Source organism: Triturus cristatus, chromosome 12 (genome assembly GCF_964204655.1).
Source record: "Triturus cristatus chromosome 12, aTriCri1.1, whole genome shotgun sequence".
Classification (NCBI taxonomy): Eukaryota; Metazoa; Chordata; class Amphibia; order Caudata; family Salamandridae; genus Triturus; species Triturus cristatus.
This window is the reverse complement of record NC_140595.1, coordinates 660,525,853-660,547,435: the sequence shown is the minus strand read 5'-3', so window position 1 is coordinate 660,547,435 and position 21,583 is coordinate 660,525,853. Positions and strand designations below refer to the sequence as shown.

General features: G+C 41.0%; 23 non-coding genes across 23 annotated transcripts; 9 read left to right on the top strand and 14 right to left on the bottom strand.

Annotated features, from left to right (window-relative positions):
• Positions 1-327: 327 nt before the first annotated feature.
• On the bottom strand, positions 328-399 carry TRNAT-UGU (transfer RNA threonine (anticodon UGU)). Its single transcript has one exon. It is a non-coding gene; the product is annotated as a tRNA-Thr (tRNA).
• Positions 400-988: 589 nt separating this feature from the next.
• TRNAS-GCU (transfer RNA serine (anticodon GCU)) lies at positions 989-1,070 on the bottom strand. The gene has a single exon. It is a non-coding gene; the product is annotated as a tRNA-Ser (tRNA).
• A 412-nt stretch (positions 1,071-1,482) lies between these two features.
• On the top strand, positions 1,483-1,577 carry TRNAI-UAU (transfer RNA isoleucine (anticodon UAU)). Its single transcript has 2 exons — positions 1,483-1,520; positions 1,542-1,577. It is a non-coding gene; the product is annotated as a tRNA-Ile (tRNA).
• A 1,824-nt stretch (positions 1,578-3,401) lies between these two features.
• On the bottom strand, positions 3,402-3,483 carry TRNAS-GCU (transfer RNA serine (anticodon GCU)). The gene has a single exon. It is a non-coding gene; the product is annotated as a tRNA-Ser (tRNA).
• Positions 3,484-3,895: 412 nt separating this feature from the next.
• TRNAI-UAU (transfer RNA isoleucine (anticodon UAU)) lies at positions 3,896-3,990 on the top strand. Its single transcript has 2 exons — positions 3,896-3,933; positions 3,955-3,990. It is a non-coding gene; the product is annotated as a tRNA-Ile (tRNA).
• A 1,824-nt stretch (positions 3,991-5,814) lies between these two features.
• TRNAS-GCU (transfer RNA serine (anticodon GCU)) lies at positions 5,815-5,896 on the bottom strand. The gene has a single exon. It is a non-coding gene; the product is annotated as a tRNA-Ser (tRNA).
• Positions 5,897-6,308: 412 nt separating this feature from the next.
• On the top strand, positions 6,309-6,403 carry TRNAI-UAU (transfer RNA isoleucine (anticodon UAU)). The gene is made up of 2 exons: positions 6,309-6,346; positions 6,368-6,403. It is a non-coding gene; the product is annotated as a tRNA-Ile (tRNA).
• Positions 6,404-8,239: 1,836 nt separating this feature from the next.
• On the bottom strand, positions 8,240-8,321 carry TRNAS-GCU (transfer RNA serine (anticodon GCU)). The gene has a single exon. It is a non-coding gene; the product is annotated as a tRNA-Ser (tRNA).
• Positions 8,322-8,733: 412 nt separating this feature from the next.
• Positions 8,734-8,828, top strand: TRNAI-UAU (transfer RNA isoleucine (anticodon UAU)). Its single transcript has 2 exons — positions 8,734-8,771; positions 8,793-8,828. It is a non-coding gene; the product is annotated as a tRNA-Ile (tRNA).
• Positions 8,829-10,649: 1,821 nt separating this feature from the next.
• TRNAS-GCU (transfer RNA serine (anticodon GCU)) lies at positions 10,650-10,731 on the bottom strand. Its single transcript has one exon. It is a non-coding gene; the product is annotated as a tRNA-Ser (tRNA).
• A 413-nt stretch (positions 10,732-11,144) lies between these two features.
• TRNAI-UAU (transfer RNA isoleucine (anticodon UAU)) lies at positions 11,145-11,239 on the top strand. Its single transcript has 2 exons — positions 11,145-11,182; positions 11,204-11,239. It is a non-coding gene; the product is annotated as a tRNA-Ile (tRNA).
• Positions 11,240-12,399: 1,160 nt separating this feature from the next.
• TRNAT-UGU (transfer RNA threonine (anticodon UGU)) lies at positions 12,400-12,471 on the bottom strand. The gene has a single exon. It is a non-coding gene; the product is annotated as a tRNA-Thr (tRNA).
• Positions 12,472-13,060: 589 nt separating this feature from the next.
• TRNAS-GCU (transfer RNA serine (anticodon GCU)) lies at positions 13,061-13,142 on the bottom strand. The gene has a single exon. It is a non-coding gene; the product is annotated as a tRNA-Ser (tRNA).
• Positions 13,143-13,554: 412 nt separating this feature from the next.
• On the top strand, positions 13,555-13,649 carry TRNAI-UAU (transfer RNA isoleucine (anticodon UAU)). The gene is made up of 2 exons: positions 13,555-13,592; positions 13,614-13,649. It is a non-coding gene; the product is annotated as a tRNA-Ile (tRNA).
• Positions 13,650-14,810: 1,161 nt separating this feature from the next.
• On the bottom strand, positions 14,811-14,882 carry TRNAT-UGU (transfer RNA threonine (anticodon UGU)). Its single transcript has one exon. It is a non-coding gene; the product is annotated as a tRNA-Thr (tRNA).
• A 589-nt stretch (positions 14,883-15,471) lies between these two features.
• On the bottom strand, positions 15,472-15,553 carry TRNAS-GCU (transfer RNA serine (anticodon GCU)). Its single transcript has one exon. It is a non-coding gene; the product is annotated as a tRNA-Ser (tRNA).
• Positions 15,554-15,965: 412 nt separating this feature from the next.
• Positions 15,966-16,060, top strand: TRNAI-UAU (transfer RNA isoleucine (anticodon UAU)). Its single transcript has 2 exons — positions 15,966-16,003; positions 16,025-16,060. It is a non-coding gene; the product is annotated as a tRNA-Ile (tRNA).
• A 1,159-nt stretch (positions 16,061-17,219) lies between these two features.
• TRNAT-UGU (transfer RNA threonine (anticodon UGU)) lies at positions 17,220-17,291 on the bottom strand. Its single transcript has one exon. It is a non-coding gene; the product is annotated as a tRNA-Thr (tRNA).
• Positions 17,292-17,880: 589 nt separating this feature from the next.
• TRNAS-GCU (transfer RNA serine (anticodon GCU)) lies at positions 17,881-17,962 on the bottom strand. Its single transcript has one exon. It is a non-coding gene; the product is annotated as a tRNA-Ser (tRNA).
• Positions 17,963-18,374: 412 nt separating this feature from the next.
• Positions 18,375-18,469, top strand: TRNAI-UAU (transfer RNA isoleucine (anticodon UAU)). Its single transcript has 2 exons — positions 18,375-18,412; positions 18,434-18,469. It is a non-coding gene; the product is annotated as a tRNA-Ile (tRNA).
• A 1,162-nt stretch (positions 18,470-19,631) lies between these two features.
• Positions 19,632-19,703, bottom strand: TRNAT-UGU (transfer RNA threonine (anticodon UGU)). Its single transcript has one exon. It is a non-coding gene; the product is annotated as a tRNA-Thr (tRNA).
• Positions 19,704-20,292: 589 nt separating this feature from the next.
• Positions 20,293-20,374, bottom strand: TRNAS-GCU (transfer RNA serine (anticodon GCU)). Its single transcript has one exon. It is a non-coding gene; the product is annotated as a tRNA-Ser (tRNA).
• A 412-nt stretch (positions 20,375-20,786) lies between these two features.
• TRNAI-UAU (transfer RNA isoleucine (anticodon UAU)) lies at positions 20,787-20,881 on the top strand. The gene is made up of 2 exons: positions 20,787-20,824; positions 20,846-20,881. It is a non-coding gene; the product is annotated as a tRNA-Ile (tRNA).
• Positions 20,882-21,583: the final 702 nt, after the last annotated feature.

Genomic DNA, 21,583 nt, shown 5'->3' with positions numbered 1-21,583 from the left:
TGAAATTTGTAGGGCCTTATAACATCCTTTCTGTGGATGCAGATTCAGTCGGAACAGAGGTCCTAGTCCTCGCTCTGCCTTTCAAAGGAACTGTAAATATGCATGGCTTATTTGGCTTTGCCCGGCAGGGTGAGAATGGCGTTTGTCAGGCGTTCGTCAGGCGATCGGAAGGGCTGAGGCAATAATTTATAATTCAATGATCTTCATGATATTTTCTTGATAATATGAAAGCAGGAAAGGGAAGCTTGGCAATAAGCAATCCTAAAGCAAGGTGTGACTCCAGGGAAGAATGACTTGAAAACAACATACAGAAAGACTCATGTAAAAAGGCCCTGATGAGGCTTGAACTCATGACCCCTGGTTTACAAGACCAGTGCTCTGCCACTGAGCTACAAGGCCAGTCTGCACGCAGGATGTAAATTGCAACATGTATTCTTACTGAGGTATGAATATATCTATGATTTTGAGACTCTGTATGGAAACGTAGTTGCATATGAATGTCCACGTGCGCGCACACATTGAAGACCATGCTTAAGGCACTTTTTTTGGAAGTATGAAAAACTACATTTTCATATGAGAAAATAAGAGTTTTCGCATTCAAGACCATACCGATAGCTCTAGTTAGTATGTCTGCAATCAGTGACATATAGAGAACCCACTTATTAGAAATGATCTGTCTCTGTGGGGCAGACATATGTTAACAGTCATTCATTTGAGACGGCCTAAACTTTAGGAGTAAGAGCTGCTTTCTTATCAATCTATTTATCCAAACTGGTTAATAAGCCAGGAGTGAGTGAAAGGCAATCCTCTGGAAACTCCATGAAAGATCTAATTTCTATTACGCACAAAATACTTCACTTTATTTGACATATTTGTTAAAATGGAACAGTCAGATGATCCCATCTAGCGGATCCTGGCTCTGTCTTGAAAGAGAGTGTAATTATACTACAAGAAATGCTGGCCATCAAAAGAGACTCTGATGGCTTTCCGACGAAGGTGGGATTCGAACCCACGCGTGCAGAGCACAATGGATTAGCAGTCCATCGCCTTAACCACTCGGCCACCTCGTCTGCCCTACACCCCCATCTGAAACCTTGCTTCACAAAAGGTACTGAAGTGTCAATATACTGTACCTAAAAAAGAAAAAAACAGCTGAGGCAAGATCTCACATTCCACGTCTTCCCCCAATCAGGGACCTACATTTCATTTTTGGGAAATTCTTACTATGTGCTAATTACAAATATTCATAAGATTCCCCTAGACTTTGTCAGAACTGTCAAGATATAATTCTATGGGGTTTTGAATAGACAGAGCATATGTTATAGGACAATTATAGAATCTATTCCGTTTGGACTGTATTTTTAATAGTCATGATAACATGCAAGCATGTGAGTCGATCTTGCACAGTGAATGATGGAGCAGTGTCTGTCATCTACTTGGTCAGCTGTAGATGGCTCACCTGGGGAGATGTGAAAAGAGAGAGCTCCAGTGGCGCAATCGGTTAGCGCGCGGTACTTATACAGCAGTACTTGCACTGAGCCATGCCGAGGTTGTGAGTTCGAGCCTCACCTGGAGCAGCCGTGGTGTTTTTCATAAACCATTTCACAAAAAGTAAAGTTTAAACTCAGAGTATGGACGGCCCTTGCTAGAGAGTCTTTACTTCTTATAGGATCTACGTGTCCTACTCCTCTGGGTGCCAAATATCACATATCCTCCGCGATGCTCAGTTTAAACATTTCATGATGTGCCATCTTGCATTTCATGCAAACACCACATCAGTGCATTTAAAAATACATTTGTAGAATAATAAATATGATGAAAACAGTGTTCTCACATGATAACCATAAACTGAAGAGCTGCAAAAAATGCTGTATCAGCTACTTACAATAAAAGGTGACTCGAAAAAACTAGCAAAAGAAGAGCATCATCATATTAAAGGTTCTATTTACCATCTTGAGTTGCACCATAGCAGCTTATGGTGCTTTTCTGCTCAGAGTGTGCCTCCAATCCCACATTCATTTTTAATTTCTTTGCAGTTTAAAAAACAACAATTACTGCTCGAAGTTCACTTTTCAAAACCATTCAACCTATTAAATGTATTTCTCTAACCTATGAATGTGGTCCATGTTCACTTTTCCTCATCTTCATCTCGATACTCCTTTCCCAGAAACCAGGTTCACTTCTTCATTCAACCCACCCATCCAAGGTCACCAAATCTTTGAAGCAAGTCTGCCTATTCTCCCTTTCTCTCTATGTACAAGATACCTTGTATCATTTGAATGGACAGCAGGAGAGAAGGATATTTATGGTGAGTGGGGGTGGGGTTTTGAGGAGTAACCTCATTTGCCTAAGAGCCGGGGTATCTGGGAAAAAAAGTATTTTATGGGGGAAGACTTTCACATCTCCTTGGTGAAATTTGTAGGGCCTTATAACATCCTTTCTGTGGATGCAGATTCAGTCGGAACAGAGGTCCTAGTCCTCGCTCTGCCTTTCAAAGGAACTGTAAATATGCATGGCTTATTTGGCTTTGCCCGGCAGGGCTTGCCCGGCAGGGTGAGAATGGCGTTTGTCAGGCGTTCGGAAGGGGTGAGGCAATAATTTATAATTCAATGATCTTCATGATATTTTCTTGATAATATGAAAGCAGGAAAGGGAAGCTTGGCAATAATCAATCCTAAAGCAAGGTGTGACTCCAGGGAAGAATGACTTGAAAACAACATACAGAAAGACTCATGTAAAAAAGCCCTGATGAGGCTTGAACTCATGACCCCTGGTTTACAAGACCAGTGCTCTGCCACTGAGCTACAAGGCCAGTCTGCACGCAGGATGTAAATTGCAACATGTATTCTTACTGAGGTATGAATATATCTATGATTTTGAGACTCTGTATGGAAACGTAGTTGCATATGAATGTCCACGTGCGCGCACACATTGAAGACCATGCTTAAGGCACTTTTTTTGGAAGTATGAAAAACTACATTTTCATATGAGAAAATAAGAGTTTTCGCATTCAAGACCATACCGATAGCTCTAGTTAGTATGTCTGCAATCAGTGACATATAGAGAACCCACTTATTAGAAATGATCTGTCTCTGTGGGGCAGACATATGTTAACAGTCATTCATTTGAGACGGCCTAAACTTTAGGAGTAAGAGCTGCTTTCTTATCAATCTATTTATCCAAACTGGTTAATAAGCCAGGAGTGAGTGAAAGGCAATCCTCTGGAAACTCCATGAAAGATCTAATTTCTATTACGCACAAAATACTTCACTTTATTTGACATATTTGTTAAAATGGAACAGTCAGATGATCCCATCTAGCGGATCCTGGCTCTGTCTTGAAAGAGAGTGTAATTATACTACAAGAAATGCTGGCCATCAAAAGAGACTCTGATGGCTTTCCGACGAAGGTGGGATTCGAACCCACGCGTGCAGAGCACAATGGATTAGCAGTCCATCGCCTTAACCACTCGGCCACCTCGTCTGCCCTACAGCCACATCTGAAACCTTGCTTCACAAAAGGTACTGAAGTGTCAATATACTGTACCTAAAAAAGAAAAAAACAGCTGAGGCAAGATCTCACATTCCACGTCTTCCCCCAATCAGGGACCTACATTTCATTTTTGGGAAATTCTTACTATGTGCTAATTACAAATATTCATAAGATTCCCCTAGACTTTGTCAGAACTGTCAAGATATAATTCTATGGGGTTTTGAATAGACAGAGCATATGTTATAGGACAATTATAGAATCTATTCCGTTTGGACTGTATTTTTAATAGTCATGATAACATGCAAGCATGTGAGTCGATCTTGCACAGTGAATGATGGAGCAGTGTCTGTCATCTACTTGGTCAGCTGTAGATGGCTCACCTGGGGAGATGTGAAAAGAGAGAGCTCCAGTGGCGCAATCGGTTAGCGCGCGGTACTTATACAGCAGTACTTGCACTGAGCCATGCCGAGGTTGTGAGTTCGAGCCTCACCTGGAGCAGCCGTGTTGTTTTTCATAAACCATTTCACAAAAAGTAAAGTTTAAACTCAGAGTATGGACGGCCCTTGCTAGAGAGTCTTTACTTCTTATAGGATCTACGTGTCCTACTCCTCTGGGTGCCAAATATCACATATCCTCCGCGATGCTCAGTTTAAACATTCCATGATGTGCCATCTTGCATTTCATGCAAACACCACATCAGTGCATTTAAAAATACATTTGTAGAATAATAAATATGATGAAAACAGTGTTCTCACATGATAACCATAAACTGAAGAGCTGCAAAAAATGCTGTATCAGCTACTTACAATAAAAGGTGACTCGAAAAAACTAGCAAAAGAAGAGCATCATCATATTAAAGGTTCTATTTACCATCTTGAGTTGCACCATAGCAGCTTATGGTGCTTTTCTGCTCAGAGTGTGCCTCCAATCCCACATTCATTTTTAATTTCTTTGCAGTTTAAAAAACAACAATTACTGCTCGAAGTTCACTTTTCAAAACCATTCAACCTATTAAATGTATTTCTCTAACCTATGAATGTGGTCCATGTTCACTTTTCCTCATCTTCATCTCGATACTCCTTTCCCAGAAACCAGGTTCACTTCTTCATTCAACCCACCCATCCAAGGTCACCAAATCTTTGAAGCAAGTCTGCCTATTCTCCCTTTCTCTCTATGTACAAGATACCTTGTATCATTTGAATGGACAGCAGGAGAGAAGGATATTTATGGTGAGTGGGGGTGGGGTTTTGAGGAGTAACCTCATTTGCCTAAGAGCCGGGGTATCTGGGAAAAAAAGTATTTTATGGGGGAAGACTTTCACATCTCCTTGGTGAAATTTGTAGGGCCTTATAACATCCTTTCTGTGGATGCAGATTCAGTCGGAACAGAGGTCCTAGTCCTCGCTCTGCCTTTCAAAGGAACTGTAAATATGCATGGCTTATTTGGCTTTGCCCGGCAGGGCTTGCCCGGCAGGGTGAGAATGGCGTTTGTCAGGCGTTCGGAAGGGGTGAGGCAATAATTTATAATTCAATGATCTTCATGATATTTTCTTGATAATATGAAAGCAGGAAAGGGAAGCTTGGCAATAATCAATCCTAAAGCAAGGTGTGACTCCAGGGAAGAATGACTTGAAAACAACATACAGAAAGACTCATGTAAAAAAGCCCTGATGAGGCTTGAACTCATGACCCCTGGTTTACAAGACCAGTGCTCTGCCACTGAGCTACAAGGCCAGTCTGCACGCAGGATGTAAATTGCAACATGTATTCTTACTGAGGTATGAATATATCTATGATTTTGAGACTCTGTATGGAAACGTAGTTGCATATGAATGTCCACGTGCGCGCACACATTGAAGACCATGCTTAAGGCACTTTTTTTGGAAGTATGAAAAACTACATTTTCATATGAGAAAATAAGAGTTTTCGCATTCAAGACCATACCGATAGCTCTAGTTAGTATGTCTGCAATCAGTGACATATAGAGAACCCACTTATTAGAAATGATCTGTCTCTGTGGGGCAGACATATGTTAACAGTCATTCATTTGAGACGGCCTAAACTTTAGGAGTAAGAGCTGCTTTCTTATCAATCTATTTATCCAAACTGGTTAATAAGCCAGGAGTGAGTGAAAGGCAATCCTCTGGAAACTCCATGAAAGATCTAATTTCTATTACGCACAAAATACTTCACTTTATTTGACATATTTGTTAAAATGGAACAGTCAGATGATCCCATCTAGCGGATCCTGGCTCTGTCTTGAAAGAGAGTGTAATTATACTACAAGAAATGCTGGCCATCAAAAGAGACTCTGATGGCTTTCCGACGAAGGTGGGATTCGAACCCACGCGTGCAGAGCACAATGGATTAGCAGTCCATCGCCTTAACCACTCGGCCACCTCGTCTGCCCTACAGCCACATCTGAAACCTTGCTTCACAAAAGGTACTGAAGTGTCAATATACTGTACCTAAAAAAGAAAAAAACAGCTGAGGCAAGATCTCACATTCCACGTCTTCCCCCAATCAGGGACCTACATTTCATTTTTGGGAAATTCTTACTATGTGCTAATTACAAATATTCATAAGATTCCCCTAGACTTTGTCAGAACTGTCAAGATATAATTCTATGGGGTTTTGAATAGACAGAGCATATGTTATAGGACAATTATAGAATCTATTCCGTTTGGACTGTATTTTTAATAGTCATGATAACATGCAAGCATGTGAGTCGATCTTGCACAGTGAATGATGGAGCAGTGTCTGTCATCTACTTGGTCAGCTGTAGATGGCTCACCTGGGGAGATGTGAAAAGAGAGAGCTCCAGTGGCGCAATCGGTTAGCGCGCGGTACTTATACAGCAGTACTTGCACTGAGCCATGCCGAGGTTGTGAGTTCGAGCCTCACCTGGAGCAGCCGTGTTGTTTTTCATAAACCATTTCACAAAAAGTAAAGTTTAAACTCAGAGTATGGACGGCCCTTGCTAGAGAGTCTTTACTTCTTATAGGATCTACGTGTCCTACTCCTCTGGGTGCCAAATATCACATATCCTCCGCGATGCTCAGTTTAAACATTCCATGATGTGCCATCTTGCATTTCATGCAAACACCACATCAGTGCATTTAAAAATACATTTGTAGAATAATAAATATGATGAAAACAGTGTTCTCACATGATAACCATAAACTGAAGAGCTGCAAAAAATGCTGTATCAGCTACTTACAATAAAAGGTGACTCGAAAAAACTAGCAAAAGAAGAGCATCATCATATTAAAGGTTCTATTCACCATCTTGAGTTGCACCATAGCAGCTTATGGTGCTTTTCTGCTCAGAGTGTGCCTCCAATCCCACATTCATTTTTAATTTCTTTGCAGTTTAAAAAACAACAATTACTGCTCGAAGTTCACTTTTCAAAACCATTCAACCTATTAAATGTATTTCTCTAACCTATGAATGTGGTCCATGTTCACTTTTCCTCATCTTCATCTCGATACTCCTTTCCCAGAAACCAGGTTCACTTCTTCATTCAACCCACCCATCCAAGGTCACCAAATCTTTGAAGCAAGTCTGCCTATTCTCCCTTTCTCTCTATGTACAAGATACCTTGTATCATTTGAATGGACAGCAGGAGAGAAGGATATTTATGGTGAGTGGGGGTGGGGTTTTGAGGAGTAACCTCGTTTGCCTAAGAGCCGGGGTATCTGGGAAAAAAAGTATTTTATGGGGGAAGACTTTCACATCTCCTTGGTGAAATTTGTAGGGCCTTATAACATCCTTTCTGTGGATGCAGATTCAGTTGGAACAGAGGTCCTAGTCCTCGCTCTGCCTTTCAAAGGAACTGTAAATATGCATGGCTTATTTGGCTTTGCCCGGCAGGGCTTGCCCGGCAGGGTGAGAATGGCGTTTGTCAGGCGTTCGTCAGGCGATCGGAAGGGCTGAGGCAATAATTTATAATTCAATGATCTTCATGATATTTTCTTGATAATATGAAAGCATGAAAGGGAAGCTTGGCAATAAGCAATCCTAAAGCAAGGTGTGACTCCAGGGAAGAATGACTTGAAAACAACATACAGAAAGACTCATGTAAAAAGGCCCTGATGAGGCTTGAACTCATGACCCCTGGTTTACAAGACCAGTGCTCTGCCACTGGGCTACAAGGCCAGTCTGCACGCTGGATGTAAATTGCAACATGTATTCTTACTGAGGTATGAATATATCTATGATTTTGAGACTCTGTATGGAAACGTAGTTGCATATGAATGTCCACGTGCGCGCACACATTGAAGACCATGCTTAAGGCACTTTTTTTGGAAGTATGAAAAACTACATTTTCATATGAGAAAATAAGAGTTTTCGCATTCAAGACCATACCGATAGCTCTAGTTAGTATGTCTGCAATCAGTGACATATAGAGAACCCACTTATTAGAAATGATCTGTCTCTGTGGGGCAGACATATGTTAACAGTCATTCATTTGAGACGGCCTAAACTTTAGGAGTAAGAGCTGCTTTCTTATCAATCTATTTATCCAAACTGGTTAATAAGCCAGGAGTGAGTGAAAGGCAATCCTCTGGAAACTCCATGAAAGATCTAATTTCTATTACGCACAAAATACTTCACTTTATTTGACATATTTGTTAAAATGGAACAGTCAGATGATCCCATCTAGCGGGTTCCTGGCTCTGTCTTGAAAGAGAGTGTAATTATACTACAAGAAATGCTGGCCATCAAAAGAGACTCTGATGGCTTTCCGACGAAGGTGGGATTCGAACCCACGCGTGCAGAGCACAATGGATTAGCAGTCCATCGCCTTAACCACTCGGCCACCTCGTCTGCCCTACAGCCCCATCTGAAACCTTGCTTCACAAAAGGTACTGAAGTGTCAATATACTGTACCTAAAAAAGAAAAAAACAGCTGAGGCAAGATCTCACATTCCACGTCTTCCCCCAATCAGGGACCTACATTTCATTTTTGGGAAATTCTTACTATGTGCTAATTACAAATATTCATAAGATTCCCCTAGACTTTGTCAGAACTGTCAAGATATAATTCTATGGGGTTTTGAATAGACAGAGCATATGTTATAGGACAATTATAGAATCTATTCCGTTTGGACTGTATTTTTAATAGTCATGATAACATGCAAGCATGTGAGTCGATCTTGCACAGTGAATGATGGAGCAGTGTCTGTCATCTACTTGGTCAGCTGTAGATGGCTCACCTGGGGAGATGTGAAAAGAGAGAGCTCCAGTGGCGCAATCGGTTAGCGCACGGTACTTATACAGCAGTACTTGCACTGAGCCATGCCGAGGTTGTGAGTTCGAGCCTCACCTGGAGCAGCCGTGTTGTTTTTCATAAACCATTTCACAAAAAGTAAAGTTTAAACTCAGAGTATGGACGGCCCTTGCTAGAGAGTCTTTACTTCTTATAGGATCTACGTGTCCTACTCCTCTGGGTGCCAAATATCACATATCCTCCGCGATGCTCAGTTTAAACATTCCATGATGTGCCATCTTGCATTTCATGCAAACACCACATCAGTGCATTTAAAAATACATTTGTAGAATAATAAATATGATGAAAACAGTGTTCTCACATGATAACCATAAACTGAAGAGCTGCAAAAAATGCTGTATCAGCTACTTACAATAAAAGGTGACTCGAAAAAACTAGCAAAAGAAGAGCATCATCATATTAAAGGTTCTATTCACCATCTTGAGTTGCACCATAGCAGCTTATGGTGCTTTTCTGCTCAGAGTGTGCCTCCAATCCCACATTCATTTTTAATTTCTTTGCAGTTTAAAAAACAACAATTACTGCTCGAAGTTCACTTTTCAAAACCATTCAACCTATTAAATGTATTTCTCTAACCTATGAATGTGGTCCATGTTCACTTTTCCTCATCTTCATCTCGATACTCCTTTCCCAGAAACCAGGTTCACTTCTTCATTCAACCCACCCATCCAAGGTCACCAAATCTTTGAAGCAAGTCTGCCTATTCTCCCTTTCTCTCTATGTACAAGATACCTTGTATCATTTGAATGGACAGCAGGAGAGAAGGATATTTATGGTGAGTGGGGGTGGGGTTTTGAGGAGTAACCTCATTTGCCTAAGAGCCGGGGTATCTGGGAAAAAAAGTATTTTATGGGGGAAGACTTTCACATCTCCTTGGTGAAATTTGTAGGGCCTTATAACATCCTTTCTGTGGATGCAGATTCAGTCGGAACAGAGGTCCAAGTCCTCGCTCTGCCTTTCAAAGGAACTGTAAATATGCATGGCTTATTTGGCTTTGCCCGGCAGGGTGAGAATGGCGTTTGTCAGGCGTTCGTCAGGCGATCGGAAGGGCTGAGGCAATAATTTATAATTCAATGATCTTCATGATATTTTCTTGATAATATGAAAGCAGGAAAGGGAAGCTTGGCAATAAGCAATCCTAAAGCAAGGTGTGACTCCAGGGAAGAATGACTTGAAAACAACATACAGAAAGACTCATGTAAAAAGGCCCTGATGAGGCTTGAACTCATGACCCCTGATTTACAAGACCAGTGCTCTGCCACTGAGCTACAAGGCCAGTCTGCACGCAGGATGTAAATTGCAACATGTATTCTTACTGAGGTATGAATATATCTATGATTTTGAGACTCTGTATGGAAACGTAGTTGCATATGAATGTCCACGTGCGCGCACACATTGAAGACCATGCTTAAGGCACTTTTTTTGGAAGTATGAAAAACTACATTTTCATATGAGAAAATAAGAGTTTTCGCATTCAAGACCATACCGATAGCTCTAGTTAGTATGTCTGCAATCAGTGACATATAGAGAACCCACTTATTAGAAATGATCTGTCTCTGTGGGGCAGACATATGTTAACAGTCATTCATTTGAGACGGCCTAAACTTTAGGAGTAAGAGCTGCTTTCTTATCAATCTATTTATCCAAACTGGTTAATAAGCCAGGAGTGAGTGAAAGGCAATCCTCTGGAAACTCCATGAAAGATCTAATTTCTATTACGCACAAAATACTTCACTTTATTTGACATATTTGTTAAAATGGAACAGTCAGATGATCCCATCTAGCGGATCCTGGCTCTGTCTTGAAAGAGAGTGTAATTATACTACAAGAAATGCTGGCCATCAAAAGAGACTCTGATGGCTTTCCGACGAAGGTGGGATTCGAACCCACGCGTGCAGAGCACAATGGATTAGCAGTCCATCGCCTTAACCACTCGGCCACCTCGTCTGCCCTACAGCCCCATCTGAAACCTTGCTTCACAAAAGGTACTGAAGTGTCAATATACTGTACCTAAAAAAGAAAAAAAACAGCTGAGGCAAGATCTCACATTCCACGTCTTCCCCCAATCAGGGACCTACATTTCATTTTTGGGAAATTCTTACTATGTGCTAATTACAAATATTCATAAGATTCCCCTAGACTTTGTCAGAACTGTCAAGATATAATTCTATGGGGTTTTGAATAGACAGAGCATATGTTATAGGACAATTATAGAATCTATTCCGTTTGGACTGTATTTTTAATAGTCATGATAACATGCAAGCATGTGAGTCGATCTTGCACAGTGAATGATGGAGCAGTGTCTGTCATCTACTTGGTCAGCTGTAGATGGCTCACCTGGGGAGATGTGAAAAGAGAGAGCTCCAGTGGCGCAATCGGTTAGCGCGCGGTACTTATACAGCAGTACTTGCACTGAGCCATGCCGAGGTTGTGAGTTCGAGCCTCACCTGGAGCAGCCGTGTTGTTTTTCATAAACCATTTCACAAAAAGTAAAGTTTAAACTCAGAGTATGGACGGCCCTTGCTAGAGAGTCTTTACTTCTTATAGGATCTACGTGTCCTACTCCTCTGGGTGCCAAATATCACATATCCTCCGCGATGCTCAGTTTAAACATTCCATGATGTGCCATCTTGCATTTCATGCAAACACCACATCAGTGCATTTAAAAATACATTTGTAGAATAATAAATATGATGAAAACAGTGTTCTCACATGATAACCATAAACTGAAGAGCTGCAAAAAATGCTGTATCAGCTACTTACAATAAAAGGTGACTCGAAAAAACTAGCAAAAGAAGAGCATCATCATATTAAAGGTTCTATTCACCATCTTGAGTTGCACCATAGCAGCTTATGGTGCTTTTCTGCTCAGAGTGTGCCTCCAATCCCACATTCATTTTTAATTTCTTTGCAGTTTAAAAAACAACAATTACTGCTCGAAGTTCACTTTTCAAAACCATTCAACCTATTAAATGTATTTCTCTAACCTATGAATGTGGTCCATGTTCACTTTTCCTCATCTTCATCTCGATACTCCTTTCCCAGAAACCAGGTTCACTTCTTCATTCAACCCACCCATCCAAGGTCACCAAATCTTTGAAGCAAGTCTGCCTATTCTCCCTTTCTCTCTATGTACAAGATACCTTGTATCATTTGAATGGACAGCAGGAGAGAAGGATATTTATGGTGAGTGGGGGTGGGGTTTTGAGGAGTAACCTCATTTGCCTAAGAGCCGGGGTATCTGGGAAAAAAAGTATTTTATGGGGGAAGACTTTCACATCTCCTTGGTGAAATTTGTGGGGCCTTATAACATCCTTTCTGTGGATGCAGATTCAGTCGGAACAGAGGTCCTAGTCCTCGCTCTGCCTTTCAAAGGAACTGTAAATATGCATGGCTTATTTGGCTTTGCCCGGCAGGGTGAGAATGGCGTTTGTCAGGCGTTCGTCAGGCGATCGGAAGGGCTGAGGCAATAATTTATAATTCAATGATCTTCATGATATTTTCTTGATAATATGAAAGCAGGAAAGGGAAGCTTGGCAATAAGCAATCCTAAAGCAAGGTGTGACTCCAGGGAAGAATGACTTGAAAACAACATACAGAAAGACTCATGTAAAAAGGCCCTGATGAGGCTTGAACTCATGACCCCTGGTTTACAAGACCAGTGCTCTGCCACTGAGCTACAAGGCCAGTCTGCACGCAGGATGTAAATTGCAACATGTATTCTTACTGAGGTATGAATATATCTATGATTTTGAGACTCTGTATGGAAACGTAGTTGCATATGAATGTCCACGTGCGCGCACACATTGAAGACCATGCTTAAGGCACTTTTTTTGGAAGTATGAAAAACTACATTTTCATATGAGAAAATAAGAGTTTTCGCATTCAAGACCATACCGATAGCTCTAGTTAGTATGTCTGCAATCAGTGACATATAGAGAACCCACTTATTAGAAATGATCTGTCTCTGTGGGGCAGACATATGTTAACAGTCATTCATTTGAGACGGCCTAAACTTTAGGAGTAAGAGCTGCTTTCTTATCAATCTATTTATCCAAACTGGTTAATAAGCCAGGAGTGAGTGAAAGGCAATCCTCTGGAAACTCCATGAAAGATCTAATTTCTATTACGCACAAAATACTTCACTTTATTTGACATATTTGTTAAAATGGAACAGTCAGATGATCCCATCTAGCGGATCCTGGCTCTGTCTTGAAAGAGAGTGTAATTATACTACAAGAAATGCTGGCCATCAAAAGAGACTCTGATGGCTTTCCGACGAAGGTGGGATTCGAACCCACGCGTGCAGAGCACAATGGATTAGCAGTCCATCGCCTTAACCACTCGGCCACCTCGTCTGCCCTACACCCCCATCTGAAACCTTGCTTCACAAAAGGTACTGAAGTGTCAATATACTGTACCTAAAAAAGAAAAAAACAGCTGAGGCAAGATCTCACATTCCACGTCTTCCCCCAATCAGGGACCTACATTTCATTTTTGGGAAATTCTTACTATGTGCTAATTACAAATATTCATAAGATTCCCCTAGACTTTGTCAGAACTGTCAAGATATAATTCTATGGGGTTTTGAATAGACAGAGCATATGTTATAGGACAATTATAGAATCTATTCCGTTTGGACTGTATTTTTAATAGTCATGATAACATGCAAGCATGTGAGTCGATCTTGCACAGTGAATGATGGAGCAGTGTCTGTCATCTACTTGGTCAGCTGTAGATGGCTCACCTGGGGAGATGTGAAAAGAGAGAGCTCCAGTGGCGCAATCGGTTAGCGCGCGGTACTTATACAGCAGTACTTGCACTGAGCCATGCCGAGGTTGTGAGTTCGAGCCTCACCTGGAGCAGCCGTGTTGTTTTTCATAAACCATTTCACAAAAAGTAAAGTTTAAACTCAGAGTATGGACGGCCCTTGCTAGAGAGTCTTTACTTCTTATAGGATCTACGTGTCCTACTCCTCTGGGTGCCAAATATCACATATCCTCCGCGATGCTCAGTTTAAACATTCCATGATGTGCCATCTTGCATTTCATGCAAACACCACATCAGTGCATTTAAAAATACATTTGTAGAATAATAAATATGATGAAAACAGTGTTCTCACATGATAACCATAAACTGAAGAGCTGCAAAAAATGCTGTATCAGCTACTTACAATAAAAGGTGCTTCGAAAAAACTAGCAAAAGAAGAGCATCATCATATTAAAGGTTCTATTCACCATCTTGAGTTGCACCATAGCAGCTTATGGTGCTTTTCTGCTCAGAGTGTGCCTCCAATCCCACATTCATTTTTAATTTCTTTGCAGTTTAAAAAAACAACAATTACTGCTCGAAGTTCACTTTTCAAAACCATTCAACCTATTAAATGTATTTCTCTAACCTATGAATGTGGTCCATGTTCACTTTTCCTCATCTTCATCTCGATACTCCTTTCCCAGAAACCAGGTTCACTTCTTCATTCAACCCACCCATCCAAGGTCACCAAATCTTTGAAGCAAGTCTGCCTATTCTCCCTTTCTCTCTATGTACAAGATACCTTGTATCATTTGAATGGACAGCAGGAGAGAAGGATATTTATGGTGAGTGGGGGTGGGGTTTTGAGGAGTAACCTCATTTGCCTAAGAGCCGGGGTATCTGGGAAAAAAAGTATTTTATGGGGGAAGACTTTCACATCTCCTTGGTGAAATTTGTAGGGCCTTATAACATCCTTTCTGTGGATGCAGATTCAGTCGGAACAGAGGTCCTAGTCCTCGCTCTGCCTTTCAAAGGAACTGTAAATATGCATGGCTTATTTGGCTTTGCCCGGCAGGGTGAGAATGGCGTTTGTCAGGCGTTCGTCAGGCGATCGGAAGGGCTGAGGCAATAATTTATAATTCAATGATCTTCATGATATTTTCTTGATAATATGAAAGCAGGAAAGGGAAGCTTGGCAATAAGCAATCCTAAAGCAAGGTGTGACTCCAGGGAAGAATGACTTGAAAACAACATACAGAAAGACTCATGTAAAAAGGCCCTGATGAGGCTTGAACTCATGACCCCTGGTTTACAAGACCAGTGCTCTGCCACTGAGCTACAAGGCCAGTCTGCACGCAGGATGTAAATTGCAACATGTATTCTTACTGAGGTATGAATATATCTATGATTTTGAGACTCTGTATGGAAACGTAGTTGCATATGAATGTCCACGTGCGCGCACACATTGAAGACCATGCTTAAGGCACTTTTTTGGGAAGTATGAAAAACTACATTTTCATATGAGAAAATAAGAGTTTTCGCATTCAAGACCATACCGATAGCTCTAGTTAGTATGTCTGCAATCAGTGACATATAGAGAACCCACTTATTAGAAATGATCTGTCTCTGTGGGGCAGACATATGTTAACAGTCATTCATTTGAGACGGCCTAAACTTTAGGAGTAAGAGCTGCTTTCTTATCAATCTATTTATCCAAACTGGTTAATAAGCCAGGAGTGAGTGAAAGGCAATCCTCTGGAAACTCCATGAAAGATCTAATTTCTATTACGCACAAAATACTTCACTTTATTTGACATATTTGTTAAAATGGAACAGTCAGATGATCCCATCTAGCGGATCCTGGCTCTGTCTTGAAAGAGAGTGTAATTATACTACAAGAAATGCTGGCCATCAAAAGAGACTCTGATGGCTTTCCGACGAAGGTGGGATTCGAACCCACGCGTGCAGAGCACAATGGATTAGCAGTCCATCGCCTTAACCACTCGGCCACCTCGTCTGCCCTACAGCCCCATCTGAAACCTTGCTTCACAAAAGGTACTGAAGTGTCAATATACTGTACCTAAAAAAGAAAAAAACAGCTGAGGCAAGATCTCACATTCCACGTCTTCCCCCAATCAGGGACCTACATTTCATTTTTGGGAAATTCTTACTATGTGCTAATTACAAATATTCATAAGATTCCCCTAGACTTTGTCAGAACTGTCAAGATATAATTCTATGGGGTTTTGAATAGACAGAGCATATGTTATAGGACAATTATAGAATCTATTCCGTTTGGACTGTATTTTTAATAGTCATGATAACATGCTAGCATGTGAGTCGATCTTGCACAGTGAATGATGGAGCAGTGTCTGTCATCTACTTGGTCAGCTGTAGATGGCTCACCTGGGGAGATGTGAAAAGAGAGAGCTCCAGTGGCGCAATCGGTTAGCGCGCGGTACTTATACAGCAGTACTTGCACTGAGCCATGCCGAGGTTGTGAGTTCGAGCCTCACCTGGAGCAGCCGTGTTGTTTTTCATAAACCATTTCTCAAAAAGTAAAGTTTAAACTCAGAGTATGGACGGCCCTTGCTAGAGAGTCTTTACTTCTTATAGGATCTACGTGTCCTACTCCTCTGGGTGCCAAATATCACATATCCTCCGCGATGCTCAGTTTAAACATTTCATGATGTGCCATCTTGCATTTCATGCAAACACCACATCAGTGCATTTAAAAATACATTTGTAGAATAATAAATATGATGAAAACAGTGTTCTCACATGATAACCATAAACTGAAGAGCTGCAAAAAATGCTGTATCAGCTACTTACAATAAAAGGTGACTCGAAAAAACTAGCAAAAGAAGAGCATCATCATATTAAAGGTTCTATTCACCATCTTGAGTTGCACCATAGCAGCTTATGGTGCTTTTCTGCTCAGAGTGTGCCTCCAATCCCACATTCATTTTTAATTTCTTTGCAGTTTAAAAAACAACAATTACTGCTCGAAGTTCACTTTTCAAAACCATTCAACCTATTAAATGTATTTCTCTAACCTATGAATGTGGTCCATGTTCACTTTTCCTCATCTTCATCTCGATACTCCTTTCCCAGAAATCAGGTTCACTTCTTCATTCAACCCACCCATCCAAGGTCACCAAATCTTTGAAGCAAGTCTGCCTATTCTCCCTTTCTCTCTATGTACAAGATACCTTGTATCATTTGAATGGACAGCAGGAGAGAAGGATATTTATGGTGAGTGGGGGTGGGGTTTTGAGGAGTAACCTCATTTGCCTAAGAGCCGGGGTATCTGGGAAAAAAGTATTTTATGGGGGAAGACTTTCACATCTCCTTGGTGAAATTTGTAGGGCCTTATAACATCCTTTCTGTGGATGCAGATTCAGTCGGAACAGAGGTCCTAGTCCTCGCTCTGCCTTTCAAAGGAACTGTAAATATGCATGGCTTATTTGGCTTTGCCCGGCAGGGTGAGAATGGCGTTTGTCAGGCGTTCGTCAGGCGATCGGAAGGGCTGAGGCAATAATTTATAATTCAATGATCTTCATGATATTTTCTTGATAATATGAAAGCAGGAAAGGGAAGCTTGGCAATAAGCAATCCTAAAGCAAGGTGTGACTCCAGGGAAGAATGACTTGAAAACAACATACAGAAAGACTCATGTAAAAAGGCCCTGATGAGGCTTGAACTCATGACCCCTGGTTTACAAGACCAGTGCTCTGCCACTGAGCTACAAGGCCAGTCTGCACGCAGGATGTAAATTGCAACATGTATTCTTACTGAGGTATGAATATATCTATGATTTTGAGACTCTGTATGGAAACGTAGTTGCATATGAATGTCCACGTGCGCGCACACATTGAAGACCATGCTTAAGGCACTTTTTTTGGAAGTATGAAAAACTACATTTTCATATGAGAAAATAAGAGTTTTCGCATTCAAGACCATACCGATAGCTCTAGTTAGTATGTCTGCAATCAGTGACATATAGAGAACCCACTTATTAGAAATGATCTGTCTCTGTGGGGCAGACATATGTTAACAGTCATTCATTTGAGACGGCCTAAACTTTAGGAGTAAGAGCTGCTTTCTTATCAATCTATTTATCCAAACTGGTTAATAAGCCAGGAGTGAGTGAAAGGCAATCCTCTGGAAACTCCATGAAAGATCTAATTTCTATTACGCACAAAATACTTCACTTTATTTGACATATTTGTTAAAATGGAACAGTCAGATGATCCCATCTAGCGGATCCTGGCTCTGTCTTGAAAGAGAGTGTAATTATACTACAAGAAATGCTGGCCATCAAAAGAGACTCTGATGGCTTTCCGACGAAGGTGGGATTCGAACCCACGCGTGCAGAGCACAATGGATTAGCAGTCCATCGCCTTAACCACTCGGCCACCTCGTCTGCCCTACAGCCCCATCTGAAACCTTGCTTCACAAAAGGTACTGAAGTGTCAATATACTGTACCTAAAAAAGAAAAAAACAGCTGAGGCAAGATCTCACATTCCACGTCTTCCCCCAATCAGGGACCTACATTTCATTTTTGGGAAATTCTTACTATGTGCTAATTACAAATATTCATAAGATTCCCCTAGACTTTGTCAGAACTGTCAAGATATAATTCTATGGGGTTTTGAATAGACAGAGCATATGTTATAGGACAATTATAGAATCTATTCCGTTTGGACTGTATTTTTAATAGTCATGATAACATGCAAGCATGTGAGTCGATCTTGCACAGTGAATGATGGAGCAGTGTCTGTCATCTACTTGGTCAGCTGTAGATGGCTCACCTGGGGAGATGTGAAAAGAGAGAGCTCCAGTGGCGCAATCGGTTAGCGCGCGGTACTTATACAGCAGTACTTGCACTGAGCCATGCCGAGGTTGTGAGTTCGAGCCTCACCTGGAGCAGCCGTGTTGTTTTTCATAAACCATTTCACAAAAAGTAAAGTTTAAACTCAGAGTATGGACGGCCCTTGCTAGAGAGTCTTTACTTCTTATAGGATCTACGTGTCCTACTCCTCTGGGTGCCAAATATCACATATCCTCCGCGATGCTCAGTTTAAACATTCCATGATGTGCCATCTTGCATTTCATGCAAACACCACATCAGTGCATTTAAAAATACATTTGTAGAATAATAAATATGATGAAAACAGTGTTCTCACATGATAACCATAAACTGAAGAGCTGCAAAAAATGCTGTATCAGCTACTTACAATAAAAGGTGACTCGAAAAAACTAGCAAAAGAAGAGCATCATCATATTAAAGGTTCTATTCACCATCTTGAGTTGCACCATAGCAGCTTATGGTGCTTTTCTGCTCAGAGTGTGCCTCCAATCCCACATTCATTTTTAATTTCTTTGCAGTTTAAAAAACAACAATTACTGCTCGAAGTTCACTTTTCAAAACCATTCAACCTATTAAATGTATTTCTCTAACCTATGAATGTGGTCCATGTTCACTTTTCCTCATCTTCATCTCGATACTCCTTTCCCAGAAACCAGGTTCACTTCTTCATTCAACCCACCCATCCAAGGTCACCAAATCTTTGAAGCAAGTCTGCCTATTCTCCCTTTCTCTCTATGTACAAGATACCTTGTATCATTTGAATGGACAGCAGGAGAGAAGGATATTTATGGTGAGTGGGGGTGGGGTTTTGAGGAGTAACCTCATTTGCCTAAGAGCCGGGGTATCTGGGAAAAAAGTATTTTATGGGGGAAGACTTTCACATCTCCTTGGTGAAATTTGTAGGGCCTTATAACATCCTTTCTGTGGATGCAGATTCAGTCGGAACAGAGGTCCTAGTCCTCGCTCTGCCTTTCAAAGGAACTGTAAATATGCATGGCTTATTTGGCTTTGCCCGGCAGGGCTTGCCCGGCAGGGTGAGAATGGCGTTTGTCAGGCGATCGGAAGGGGTGAGGCAATAATTTATAATTCAATGATCTTCATGATATTTTCTTGATAATATGAAAGCAGGAAAGGGAAGCTTGGCAATAAGCAATCCTAAAGCAAGGTGTGACTCCAGGGAAGAATGACTTGAAAACAACATACAGAAAGACTCATGTAAAAAGGCCCTGATGAGGCTTGAACTCATGACCCCTGGTTTACAAGACCAGTGCTCTGCCACTGAGCTACAAGGCCAGTCTGCACGCAGGATGTAAATTGCAACATGTATTCTTACTGAGGTATGAATATATCTATGATTTTGAGACTCTGTATGGAAACGTAGTTGCATATGAATGTCCACGTGCGCGCACACATTGAAGACCATGCTTAAGGCACTTTTTTTGGAAGTATGAAAAACTACATTTTCATATGAGAAAATAAGAGTTTTCGCATTCAAGACCATACCGATAGCTCTAGTTAGTATGTCTGCAATCAGTGACATATAGAGAACCCACTTATTAGAAATGATCTGTCTCTGTGGGGCAGACATATGTTAACAGTCATTCATTTGAGACGGCCTAAACTTTAGGGGTAAGAGCTGCTTTCTTATCAATCTATTTATCCAAACTGGTTAATAAGCCAGGAGTGAGTGAAAGGCAATCCTCTGGAAACTCCATGAAAGATCTAATTTCTATTACGCACAAAATACTTCACTTTATTTGACATATTTGTTAAAATGGAACAGTCAGATGATCCCATCTAGCGGATCCTGGCTCTGTCTTGAAAGAGAGTGTAATTATACTACAAGAAATGCTGGCCATCAAAAGAGACTCTGATGGCTTTCCGACGAAGGTGGGATTCGAACCCACGCGTGCAGAGCACAATGGATTAGCAGTCCATCGCCTTAACCACTCGGCCACCTCGTCTGCCCTACAGCCCCATCTGAAACCTTGCTTCACAAAAGGTACTGAAGTGTCAATATACTGTACCTAAAAAAGAAAAAAACAGCTGAGGCAAGATCTCACATTCCACGTCTTCCCCCAATCAGGGACCTACATTTCATTTTTGGGAAATTCTTACTATGTGCTAATTACAAATATTCATAAGATTCCCCTAGACTTTGTCAGAACTGTCAAGATATAATTCTATGGGGTTTTGAATAGACAGAGCATATGTTATAGGACAATTATAGAATCTATTCCGTTTGGACTGTATTTTTAATAGTCATGATAACATGCAAGCATGTGAGTCGATCTTGCACAGTGAATGATGGAGCAGTGTCTGTCATCTACTTGGTCAGCTGTAGATGGCTCACCTGGGGAGATGTGAAAAGAGAGAGCTCCAGTGGCGCAATCGGTTAGCGCGCGGTACTTATACAGCAGTACTTGCACTGAGCCATGCCGAGGTTGTGAGTTCGAGCCTCACCTGGAGCAGCCGTGTTGTTTTTCATAAACCATTTCACAAAAAGTAAAGTTTAAACTCAGAGTATGGACGGCCCTTGCTAGAGAGTCTTTACTTCTTATAGGATCTACGTGTCCTACTCCTCTGGGTGCCAAATATCACATATCCTCCGCGATGCTCAGTTTAAACATTCCATGATGTGCCATCTTGCATTTCATGCAAACACCACATCAGTGCATTTAAAAATACATTTGTAGAATAATAAATATGATGAAAACAGTGTTCTCACATGATAACCATAAACTGAAGAGCTGCAAAAAATGCTGTATCAGCTACTTACAATAAAAGGTGACTCGAAAAAACTAGCAAAAGAAGAGCATCATCATCTTAAAGGTTCTATTCACCATCTTGAGTTGCACCATAGCAGCTTATGGTGCTTTTCTGCTCAGAGTGTGCCTCCAATCCCACATTCATTTTTAATTTCTTTGCAGTTTAAAAAACAACAATTACTGCTCGAAGTTCACTTTTCAAAACCATTCAACCTATTAAATGTATTTCTCTAACCTATGAATGTGGTCCATGTTCACTTTTCCTCATCTTCATCTCGATACTCCTTTCCCAGAAACCAGGTTCACTTCTTCATTCAACCCACCCATCCAAGGTCACCAAATCTTTGAAGCAAGTCTGCCTATTCTCCCTTTCTCTCTATGTACAAGATACCTTGTATCATTTGA